The following is a 12019-nucleotide window of genomic DNA, read 5'->3' on the forward strand; positions in this document are numbered from 1 at the left end:
CTTCTGCCTGACAGCAAATCCCCAGATCTTCCATATGGGTTTATTATCCATATCAGAAGTGTTTCCATTTTGCAGGCAATGATTCAGGGGAGCAGGACGTATGCAGTGACACTCCAGAAGATGGTGGCAGGCTGGGGAATGAACCGTGAAGCGCGGGTCAATGCACTTAGCATGTTTGTCCTCGTTTATATATGAATTTTGACTCATGTTTTTGTACACTTAATTTGTCTGCGAATAAAACCACTGACTGAACTCACTCATCAGATGTCGATCCCTACTGCCGATCAGCTACTCCACAGTATAAATCCCAGCAGTGACCGATGCTACAGGCTTTTGAGAAAAAGAAATTAAGAACTCACATAAATCTTAGTCTTAAGGAAGCTTTCCCCCACCCTGCCGTGCTTAAGTTTACTCTTCACCACTACATTCAACTCCCTACCTATTTCCATCCTATCTTCTCTCACCATTTGATCCCCAGGTGCCTAAACGGGCTCACTGGCACACATACCTTTTGTGCTTTCCTCATGTTTTCCTCCAAAACATAACTGAAGATGGGATTATTAAGGAAGTACCACTGGAAGAGTGCAAAAAAAGAGTTTCTATTCATTTTATGACTGACTGAAAGCAAAAACGTGCAGTAAATGCCATCCAGCCGATCCCTTTGCAGAGCCTATCACCAAGAACTGGATTAACACCAACACAACTCTGGTGACCCTCACAAAGGAAAACATGCTGGGCATTTTCTCATTGCTGAAGTTTAAATACGCAGTGGCGGAGCTTCCTTAAATCAGGGCTTGATCCTACAAGAACGAGCATTTAGACCCTATTCTAGGAAGAAGAAATGCAAATGTGAGCTCAGGCATGTAAATATTCCCCATAAAGGCTGTGGGACTGCTAGCGTGCTGGAGGGCAAGCATGCCGTGGATCAATACTCCCTGCTTGGGGAGGCTGAACGACTTCTGCTAAGGTTTTAAATGCACAGAAACCTGTGGTATGGTTTCGAACACATTTTCTAGACTCTTTTCTAACTGGTCTTGAGCTCTGTCATCCTTAACTGGTGGTGCCAGGAGTATGAAGGAGGAGATGGCAGAGGAGAGGAAAATGCACCTCCCCATGTTTTTATCTATCCTCACGAAAAACATTAGGCAAACTGCCCCAAACAGACTGTGAGGCCACCAGACCCCTGGAGCACGCTCGTGTTGCACAAATACTCACGCAGCGGCTGTGGGATGTGCTAAAGCACCGAGCAAATAGCTGCAGTATGTGAAATTCTGGTCATCTTGGGAGACCTGCCAAATTGCTCAGGCTCGGAGCTCCAGATTCATCCATCGTGAAGACCTTGTCTACAAGGTAGCTCTGTGTCAGATAAAAATCTATCTGATGACATTTTATTTTAGAAAGCGCCATCCATCCAGAGTAAATGAACCTTTTCTTTATAATCTGTTTGGTCCAGCTCCAAAATGTGGCAGAACGCTTTGTAAATGGGGATGTTACCGAAAACATCTTCCATGTGGAAACTTTTGTATTCCCTCGTGTGCCTCAGCTGCGAGCGCCACAGGCTCCCATTTCCTGAGCAACATGAAATCTCTGGTTTACATTTGGATTTAGTTATATGTCAACTGTCTTTCTAAGTTCTCCTTTTGTAGGAGAAGAGTGATTGAAATGACTTCTGTAATTGAGGAGTGCAGTCTATTCTGCTTCTTTGTTATAATCAGGAATTTGACAAAATATTTTTCTCAAAGCCTTTGGCCACTAAAATTATTTAAACCGTCAAGATTTCAGTCAAGCAGCGTAAGAAAGGCTGTTTTCCTAGCTTAGAGTAATGTCCAGAAAAGCCTCTATGCATCGCTGTTTATTATACACCTCATTTACTTTGATATAACGTTAATACTAAACCAAAGTTCAAAACCTGTGAAAGCCACGTTTTCCTACACCGGGAAAGCAAATTTTGCTCATCTGAAGCGTCTGAGAAGGCACAATATAACTCTGGCAGGAATAGACAGTGCCCAGGACAGTTTCTGTCCTCCCACATCTGCTCAGGTGCCCCCCCCCAGCCTCGCTTGTGTCTCCTTCGGAGCACCACCCAAACAGGCGGGGAGCTCTTGCAGAAAGTCTCAAAAAAAGGGCGCAGAGAAGAAGAAAACGGAGACAAAAGGATAACACGTGCCAGAAGCAGCATTGAGCGGTTTCCATTCAAAGAGAAACAAAGCAAAGCAGGGCTCTTTGGCTTAGTAAAAAGCCCTGAGGTAACCTTTCAGTGGCCAAGCAAGACTTCCACGGTCTGGAGAAGGTGGCAAGGGAGCAAATACCTGCTGATGACACAGGGACTGGGGGGAACTTGTTGAAAGAGCCATTTGCAGGTTGGAAATCACAGGGAGCATTTCTTCACAAACAATCCAATGGGATCAGTGGAAGTTATATTACTCCGGAAAAAAATATCAATAGCTGCAAGCAGGAACTACACAACTGTCAGGGGGGCCATCAGCTGGGGGTAAACGCACTGGGGCACACGCGGCTTGATGCCTAGGAAGATGTTAATGCACGGATTGACGGACGTGGCATGAGCAGGATTGTCTGTAATAGCTTTGTTTCCCATCCTATTTCCCAAAGCTTCGGCTACAAACTACTACTGTTACTTAGAAATTTTGCCAGGCCTAGGTTTAGCTTTCTGCATATACCGAGAGCACAGAAAACACCACAATTACATTATTTTAATATATGTGACTGACTTCTCCAAACTGTGATCTATCTTCTTCATCTCTATCCAGCATCATTCTGCTCAGGCTATCCCCTTGCCTTCCTTCACTTAAAACTTTGGGTCTTGATTTATCTGTTATCCAACCTACAGATCACGAGCGCTGCGGAGCAGGATTATTTTTCTCGGTTTTTTTTGCAAAATAATCAGACAAATGCAATATGTTGTTTTAACATTAACATAGTAAGATAATAATGAAAAGACTTGAAACTCACCTGTGCGGAAGAAAGCTACAGACATGCAGGCCCTCGCAGACAAAAGACTCGGTGACACTATTGGATATTGGGATGAGCAATGGCCTCTAGGAGAGAGGCCAGGAAAGTCCCTCCCTCATCATCAAGGAATTGGAGAAAGAAATGGTCCATGGGAGGTCACTTAATCCATCCTTTAGCCCCCAAACCAAGTTCAGATGCACTTATGGCACTGCAGAAAGGTGCCTGACCCATCCGTCTTGAATAATCAAAGATGATTCCCGACACCAGAGCCCTCCCTGCAAGCTCTCGCAACGCCTCGCTCGCCTTGATGTTACACGGCTTTCCTCACGCCTAGCCAGAACCTTTCTCGCTGCAAATTAAGCCCGTTCTTTCTTGTCTGACCCCCACAGTTCGCCCTGGAGGGTACCCCCGATTCCGCCTCCATGGGGAGGGGGTGCCACCAGTGTGCCTGGGCAAGGCAGGGAGGGCATGTGTTGAGGAATGTTTTCTGCCTTGCATTGAAAAGCAGGATATTTCAAATATTTATCCTTCCTGAAGATGAAAAAGATGCAGAATCCTATATGTCATTTGGATAACATCTGGATTTCTCGAGGGCTTTTCTAAAGCCATACCAGACTCCTGCACTCTTTAACTTCCTTCCTCTAGCTTTTCAGCTTGTTTGTTTGCTTTTTGTCTTTGTCACGGGGGATTTCTTATCTCTTTGGGTGTCTTCATAAATTGAATATGTCCGCAGCAATGGAGCTCCAAGAAATGAAAGGCAAAATAACAAGGTTGCAAAACCATGTGTTTAATTTCACAGTCCAGTTCCTCAATATGGAAGACAGAAATGTCTCTCTCCTGCTTCCTCCAGCCTCACAGGCCTATATCGTTCAGCAATTTATACTCATCAACCACTTGACACACATTTTACGGATTAAACTTTCAGCCCGGAGCCTATTAAAATGCCAACTGACAATGCAAAATTTGTTAAGTCTAAAAAAAACTGTATCACCAATTACCTGGCCCCATGCAGTTTCACTGCAGGTAACAAACGTTTAGTAACCGTGGTTTAATACGCACAGATAGTACCCGCACCTAAAAACTTCTGAAGGGTGAATTCACTTCAGAAGGACGAGGATTTCACTTGTGTCAGTCAGGAACACCTCCACTGAGGTCAGCAGAACAACACTGTGGCAGGAGAATTAGGCCCTGTGTTTTTTCGAATCATTCTATCCTCTCCCAAATGCGGCAATGGACCTGCATGTTTGCGGCTTTTGTCTTTGCACTGCAGCTTTTCTAATAGGCTAAACGTTTTTCTGAGTAGAAGCTAGCCCCTGGAGCTTCAGGCTATACCTAGGATGTGTTTTCATCTTCTTTGCAATAATTTTTCCTATACATAAGCAGTCAAATAGCACGGTCTGGTACGGGTAAATATCCCACTGTATTAATGAAGCTTGAAGCAAAAAGCACTGCTAGAACAAAATCACATATTTACAAACAAAATCAGGAGGAAACGTGTCCTGGGGGGAATCATATCTGCCACACGAATCGTCTCACAATAAACTGCACTGATAAGGCACGATGGTTTGTATACGGATCAAATCGAAATAAGAAGTTGGAATTAAAACCCTTCACTTCTGTGATGGTCTGATTCATCTCTGCTGATAAAAGACCTGAGGTGCCGCTTAAGCTATAAAACCTGGAGTACCTTCCCCCCACCTTGTGGGTTCAAATGCATCCAAAATCTCAGACGAATGGTTAATCATGGAAGATTTTCCCCGTTCTGTCTCAAAAAGAGGATCTCACAAAATCCTGGCTGTTGAGATCCAGGCCTGGAACGCAGGCTGCTGTCCTGAACCGCCCCGGCTCCGGTTCCGCCGAGCTCTGCAGCAGCATTCAGGATACAGCCTTTAGAGAAGGAGCAAACTCTGACTGCATGTTACCAGCTTAATTTGGTTTTACACTACATTGACTAAACTATTGCAGCTGTTTTGTCTTGGTGTAAAATAACAGTTCTTTAAGAGGGCATGTCTAAGAAACAAAATATCCCCAGGTACTTTGCAACGAGCAAGGTCCAGCCAAGCAGAGTTCCTCTTGAGCCTTCAAAGTATTAATTCACTTTTTTTTTTCTTTTTTAAACTATTGCAGAATCCGTTTGGGTTGAAGATGAATGTCATAGAAGAGCAATTCAACAATGCCACCGACGCTTTGAACAACCTTCAAAGTCGCCTTGAGAGTGTTAGTGTGTTAATTTATCAGGAGCAAAATATTATTCGCAATATTCGGTGACTTCCACTCCGTGACTCATTTGCATCTTTCCTGAGTAAGGGCAGAGGAAAGGAGTACACTAAAGTCTTGAAATGGCAACTGTCCTTCAGTACTTAGTACCTGATTATACAATCTACTTGACGCAATCTACGCTATTTTTGCATCCGACAGCAAGGGAAAATACATTGAGAAAACGCGCTCATTTCTCACCCAGGAAGGTCAGGGATTCCTCAATAAAAAAAAAAAAAGAAGAGGGTGGCAATACAGTTTAAAAACATGCACACCTTCTTTGAGAGTGAGGATGCAGCATAATTAAGGGGTAAGGCACAACCTTGCATACCTTAAAATCGACCCTGCCAAAGGAGACAGCACCACACCTCACCCTTATTTCTTAAGGTTGACTTCCCTGGTAGATTAGAGAAACTGGTAACTTGGGCTCGTGCTTGCATGCATGGACGTGATTCCCTCGTCCAAAATAAATCTCTGCCTGCACATCCCGGCTATATTTTTATATCACATTTTTTTGCCATCAGTAACTCCTTTCACAGCTGCATTTACATCCAGATTTTCTTTTCTTCAGATTTAAAACCGAAAACGCTGCAGAGCTGCAGTAGATTAGCAACACAAGGCCCCATCCTCGGCACAATACACGGGCTGCAATTTCATCCCCAAGATTCAGCTGCTCCACTTGAATTGTGCTTTTGTGTTTTATGGCATCAACAGAAACATCCCACTGAATTGCCGCCTTGTATTTGGTTACAGACAGCACTCAGTATTACCCGGCTTCTTGCAAAACAGCATCTCTGAACGTATCCCCAGCGCACTGGGAAGAAAAGCCCGGACAGGGCTGGACGAGGGAGCAATGCTGTCTTTTTTATTTTTGCAGAGCCGGAGTCAGTGTTATTTAGTCCCCAAACTTCCATTTCAGTGGTAGCGCTCATTCAAAACCACAATGGGGTACATCGCAGGTCAACGGTGGCTGTCACAAGGTGCCACGGGCTGATGCAGGCTGATTATTTAGGATGAAGCAGACTGGAAACAGGAGTGATCCTGTCTGTGCTTCGGAAAGACGGTTGTGATTCATCCCTCTGTCCTGGAAGTTCACCCTGAGCACTGATTACTCAGGAGCAAGGCTCTGCCAGGATTTCGTACGAGGGACAAGGCTCATTCACTCTTTGGAGATGTGGCACCATCCCAGAAACCAGCAAGACCCAAAACCAGCAGCTAGCACTTGCCAGGCAGAGTTCTTGTAAAAGAGAGTAATTTCATACTCTGCTAAGGAAAAATAAATATTATCCTTATCTTTCACCAGCCTTCAACTCCAAAGTCAGGCATATTAACGGCTATAATTTGTGCCTCTGACAGCAAAGGCCTAATTCTGCCCTCGGAGACTTGCACAACCCAGTTGATGTAAATATGAGAGATTAGTCAGAAAGCAAATCTCCCGTACCACAGTGATCCTTTGGTAGAAAGGTAACACGTGGACGTGGAGGGCTCCACTTTATTAACTGTAGATATCGTTCACATTGTCCGTATTTAATTTTAGGTACATTTCACAAGCGTATCAACTCTCTAGAAAACATTACTAGCCCAAAGTAGGAGGACGAAGCACTGCCCCTTACGCTGACCGCAGGGGTATTTCATCTGCCGGCAGCAGAACTGGAGCAGACACCACGGAGGCCCCAAGTCTGGACCCCCCCTAAAACCTGGAGTGCCTTGGCCTGCAGCTGGGGTGGCACCAGCTGGGGGGTGCAGGGAGGCAGCCGGGATGTTTGCGAAGAGTCTAGGCTGTTAGGCAAAGTGTAGGGATAAGGATAGGGGTAGGGAAAGGGAAAGGGAAACAGGAAGAAAAAGGGATAGGGAGAGAGAAAGGGAAAGGGAAAGGGAATGGAAAGGAATAGGGAAAGGGATAGGGAAACGGATAGGGAGAGGGATAGGGATAGGGAAAGGGATAGGGAGAGGGATAGGGAGAGGGAAAGGGAAAGGGAAAGGGAAAGGGAAAGGGAAAGGGAAAGGGAAAGGGAAAGGGAAAGGGAAAGGAATAGGGAAAGGGATAGGGAAAGGGATAGGGAGAGGGATAGGGAAAGGGATAGGGAAAGGGATAGGGAGAGGGAAAGGGAAAGGGAAAGGGATAGGGAAAGGGATAGAGAAAGGGATAGAGAAAGGGATAGGGATAGGGATAGGGATAGGAAAAGGGATAGAGAAAGGGATAGGGATAGGGAAAGGGAAAGGTAAAAGGAAAGGGAAAGGGAAAGGGAAAGGGAAAGGGATAGAGAAAGGGATAGGGATAGAGATAGGGATAGAGATAGGGAAAGGGAAAGGGAAAGGGAAAGGGAAAGGGATAGGGAAAGGGATAGAGAAAGGGATAGGGATAGGGATAGGAATAGGGATAGGGAAAGGGAAAGCGAAAGGGAAAGGGAAAGGGATAGGGAAAGGGAAAGGGAAAGGGAAAGGGAAAGGGATAGGGAAAGGAATAGGGAAAGGGATAGAGAAAGGGAAAGGGAAAGGAATAGGGATAGGGAAAGGGATAGCATGCTGCAGAAGGGCTCAAATCCCAACTGACCTATCTAATAATAACATATGGTAAAGAATACATAACAACATCTAATAAAAACCTCCTCCAAATGAGGCAGGTCCAGCTCTCTGGGAGACGCTGACAATGTCGTTCTGCTTCAATGTTTCGTTTTGTTTTAGTTTTTTCGGGGCGGTTATTTGTTTCTTCCTGTGGGTTTGGGTTGTGGGTTTTGGGGGGTGTTTTTTAAGGTTTTGGAGTTTTTTGAAGGTAATATCGCCCCGAGAGGCCGAAGAAAAGCACTTTTCGTAGGGAGCGCCGGGGCCGGCGGGGCTCCCCTGCCCGGCTCCCTCCCGCCACCGCGACGCCAGGTGGCAGCGCAGCCCCGACCAAGGCCAGCGGCGGGGAGGGGGGGAGAGGGGAAAGCGGAGCATGGGGGGAGAAAGATGGAGGCAAAAAAAGCAGCGGGTTTCTAACGGGCTGCCTGCGGGGAAAGCAGCCCTGCTGCGGGAAGAGCCCCCGTGGGATGCTGGCGTTTCCAGCCCCTGAAAAGCGCAGCTCCAGCCGCCGCGCCGAGGGGCTGGGACGGAGGACACGGATGCGCCGCCATGCAAAGCTTATTTCTAATGAGGAACACGAATTTCAACAAATGCCATAAACGGGGAGTTCAAAGAAAAACATCGGCTTGGGCCGATCAGCATGTTTTGTTTAGGTTTAGGCCTCTTAAAATGTCTTTTTAAAGCAAAATAGCATGCATTTCTGAGGAAAGCTATCCTTTGAAACAGATAGCAGAGAGAAGCAAAGGTTCCGCTAGGAAATACAGGAGCGGACTGTTTCAGCACTGAAAACTTTTTGCCAACTTATTTCCAAACCCAGCAATGCCTGGAAGTCGAGAAGTGGAAAGGGTTTTTCAATCCGTGTGTGTGTAAACTTGTAAACTTGCAGGCTGCAAGTTTATCAAGCTTCAGGGTGAAACCAAAAAGCATTTTCCTCCCGTAACCCCATTTAAAAGACTGTTCTGATCCTGCACGATAAAATCAGGAAATTGCCAACCTAAATATTCTCCTGGCCCATTTCTACCCATCTGTTTTTGTCTCAACATCGTTCTTTGGCTAAAGCACCTTAGAATCATAGAATCATAGAATCACTGAGGTTGGAAAAGACCTCTAAGATCATCGAGTCCAACCATTGACCCAACACCACCATGCCCACCAAACCATGTCCCTAAGTGCCTCATCTACACGTCTTTTAAATACCTCCAGGGGTGGGGACTCCACCAACCTTCCCAAGTCCTTTTTTCTGTTACGCGGCTGTATAATCTTAGCTCCTCCTAGCCTTTGTCTTTTGGCTAGATTGACCAAGCTGGGAATTGGCCTCTCCTTTCCTGAAACTGATACCTTCAATGTCAACAAACTCGCTTTTTCCCTTTCACGAAATGTTTGGTTGCAAGTTCCCAGCCAGCTTCTGCCCTGGGTGCTCCCGCAGCCGGGGATAGCCCAACTTCTCCTGTGGCTTGTCCCGGCCCTGCCTGAGCTGCACAGAGGGACAGAACGGACCCGTGGTTGTCACCACCTCGCAGATCAAGGGTTTTGGCAATGCCTAGAGCAAAGAGCAGCATTCAAACGCCATGCGGGCAACATGCAGCAGTTGTGCGAAACAAGGCAACCTTGACCCCAAATGGCCGGTCAAGCGTAACCTCTTCCACTTTAAAAGCGACTATCTTGCAGCCCATCTGGATCTCTGGAGAAGAGCTTTCCTGAGACCTCACCAACCTCAACTCCCATAATACCTTAGATACCATAACTCCCCAGCCATTGCCCCTGGACCACGCGGCCCCCTCCACCTCCGTTCGCTGAGGATTTCAGGGCTCGTTTCCTGACAGTTCCTTCCTCCTGCAATTCCAGCAAATCCAAAGATTTTATCTTGCACATCTCTGTTAATAGCCCTTTTAGGGGAGCTGGATATTGGCCAAGCACTTCCTCGGCTTACTGATCTGGTCTTAAGTTTGTTAAGCAGCGAGCCAAGCGTACGCTGTAGCAATCTAACCACAAAACCCAAGCAGCACAAAAGGCATACTCAGTATTCAACACCTCATTTCACAACCTAACAGACGAAGGCAGCACCCTTTTCCTCCTTTCCCACACGTGTAACCTCCCTGCATGCTTTCTTCCACATCGGCATTTCACAGCATTGGTGCTGGGGAGGTGGAGGTGAACTCCTGTTGAGCAGGGACTTTTCTAGGAGGTCATTGTGTCTCCTGATTTCTTATGGAGTGAGGCCAAGCATGAGGAGGAAAACACAAATAAAGGCAGTGAGGAGAGGGAGAGGGCAGCAACACTTCAGTATTTGTAGGAATATTGGTGTTCAGCTCAACTGAATTGAATAGGGCTGACACACACAAACAAATTGTAAGAAAGAAGTACACTGGTTTGCTTTGCGTGACTGGTATCTTGAAATGGATAATAATCTCTCTAACACAACACATGACATACCTGTTAGTGGTCCTGTATTTGCAGGGACTGGACACAGTGTTCTTGCAGATCTCCCAGCCTGAGAACTAACTGTTCTGTACTGAGAAATTTCTGAACCACGCAGAGGTGGGAGGCTTAAAGACCTACCTCTTGACACCCAGATCTCCAATGGACACTGAAGGTGAACCTACAACTTTGCCTTCATTTTACGAAGGTCATGGTGATTCAGGTAACTTGGCCTAGAACATAGTTGAAACTGATAGTTTACAGAGGGCTAAAGGCTTGGGAAATGAATCTTGAGAGAGAGTGGCAGAAATTATATGTTGCTTAAATAAATAAGTACTCTCCCGAAGCCCTTCAGCCTGAACAATAATATTTTCCTTTTAACTTGACCTGAACAGCTGGGCAGTCTCTGGTCGTGCTCACACGCCATCCACACTCACAGCTCCTTTATTCCCCACTCCCGTGCTGGGATTTAGCCAATGTTCCCAACCATCGGTACGAGAACAGGGGTGTCTCCTCCCAGCAGGAATCTGCAGCACGGCCGTCCCAGCACCCCATCCTCGAGGGCTCCCGCACGGCACAGGGCACCTGCCTTCTCCTGCATCACCCTCAACAAGAGGCCTGGCTGCTAACGACACTCAGGGAAAGACAGAGCAATGTGGCGATATCGTTAGCATATTTCTTGGTAACATAAGGAAATGGATAAGCTGATAATTCCCAGAAATGATGCATCTGGCAAGGCATTGCACAGAAAGATCACATTTTAATAGAGGTGGGACAGCAAGCTGGTAAGTTGCAGGTACATACATAAAAAAAAAGTTGTTGCACAGAATGGTACAGGTCTCAATCTCACTAAACAGCTCAAAAATGGCAGTCAGGAACATCTGTGGCAATATTTGATCACAGCTAAGAGCACAAGGGAGCGATGTGGGTGAGAGAGGGGAGGACATGAGGGGGATCCATGAGGACCCACTACACAGAACATAACATCGCCCGAGATCAACCAGAGTGTGGTGGAAATAGTCCCTTCTGTCCTGGAGCAGAATGGGAAAAATTCTGCACACTGCTGAAGATTGCGTCCCGAAATAGCTTGGCTGGAGGAGGGCCACAGGGTGCACTTTTCTGGGAGGGCAAAGATCTGAAAAAGGGTTCAAGGACATAGGGGGAGCATGAGGCAGACAGACTAGAAAGACACCCAGTGCCATGGTGGGACAGCCCTAGACTTGAAGTCCCGTGAGCTTTCACAAACATGCTCCTCACACCGTATGATGGAAAAACAGAGAAAGGAGAAGGTGGCCACATGCTTGCTCTTCCTCCCTCACCCCTCAAGAATTATTTGTGGTTTCCTCTCTTACAGCAACAGCAGCATTGCACATATATCAAGGTGTGCCCTCAATATGGGAAGCCACGCAGCTGGACATGTGTCGGCTTATATTACACAACTAGAAGCGTCAAACTTTCCCAACAGTGTAGTCCTTTCCTCCCACACCCAGGAAAGCAGGACTGCCCAGAAGCTGTCCGTAAGAACAGATCTGGTGAAGTTGTTTGGGTCCATACCCAAAGGAGAGACAGGTTTCCCTGCAGCAGAAGATCCAGCAGTAAGTCTCTGCCTTTCCTCTTACTCCTGAGAGGACATGCTTGCTAGGGAGCCTCAGCTGCCTCCTGCCACCACCACTCCTCTGTCCCAGCTCCCCCAGCTTTGAAGCCCTTCAAAATAGCTTCCAGAACAGCAAGTTACACAGGCTACGTCCACCCAAAAAAGTTTCCTGGTGGGCAAAGGTGGAGAGGGTAAACTAAGGTTGGGATCCATTCTCCT

The sequence above is a fragment of the Aptenodytes patagonicus genome, chromosome 4 (assembly GCF_965638725.1).
Source record: "Aptenodytes patagonicus chromosome 4, bAptPat1.pri.cur, whole genome shotgun sequence".
NCBI lineage: Eukaryota > Metazoa > Chordata > Aves > Sphenisciformes > Spheniscidae > Aptenodytes > Aptenodytes patagonicus.